The sequence below is a fragment of the Elephantulus edwardii genome, unplaced genomic scaffold, assembly GCF_000299155.1.
Source record: "Elephantulus edwardii isolate Elephantulus edwardi_28Jun2011 unplaced genomic scaffold, EleEdw1.0 scaffold00027, whole genome shotgun sequence".
Taxonomy (NCBI): Eukaryota; Metazoa; Chordata; class Mammalia; order Macroscelidea; family Macroscelididae; genus Elephantulus; species Elephantulus edwardii.
In genome coordinates this window covers 16981300-16982034 of record NW_006399777.1, presented here as the reverse complement: position 1 = coordinate 16982034, position 735 = coordinate 16981300, and positions in this window count along the sequence as shown.

Below are 735 nucleotides of genomic sequence, written 5' to 3'. Positions count from 1 at the left end.
GCAAGTGACTCGATGGCACATAACAACAACAACAACATACATAAATCTTTTTTTAAAATTTTTTTTAATTTTTTAAATAATTTTAATAAAAGTTATACATAAATCTTAACGGAGAAGACTGTCCAGCTTCCTGCCTGGTAGATTCAAACCACGATAGATGCTTGATCTTTCGGTTAACACTACAACGGGCTATGGATTACAAGATCAGAGCTCTTTAAAATTGGTGGAATAACTCCTTTTGAAGGAAGCTCTGGTGGACTTTTGTTGACTACCATAGAGTCAGAACCAACCCACGTCTGACCCTCCGATAGCTTTTCAGAGGCAGTCACACAAGAGGAGATTGCTCATTCTTCTCCAATGGAGATTGTGTGTCCTTCTTCCATGGAGCAGCTGGTGGCCTCAAACTGTATGCCTTCGGGATTGCAGTGCAGCTTCTTGCCACTAGGCTACCAGAGCTCTGGTGGACTGGTGGTAAGGGACTGTGCTATCACTGCAAAGACATACAGTTCAAATCCCCTGCTGCTGTGGGGGAGAGTTGCGCAACCTCCTTTCATGCAAGTTACTGCCTCTGAAAACCTGCAGGGGGATCAACAATGGGTCTGTTCTCCACCCCCTTGCCAGTCTCCCTGGCACCCTTGTTCTCGTCTCTTCTTTGGCGCCTCCATTATGAACTTCTAAGCCCTGCTTGCTGGTTGGGCCTTGCGGCTTGGGCTGTGTTGTCTCTTCTGCACGTGA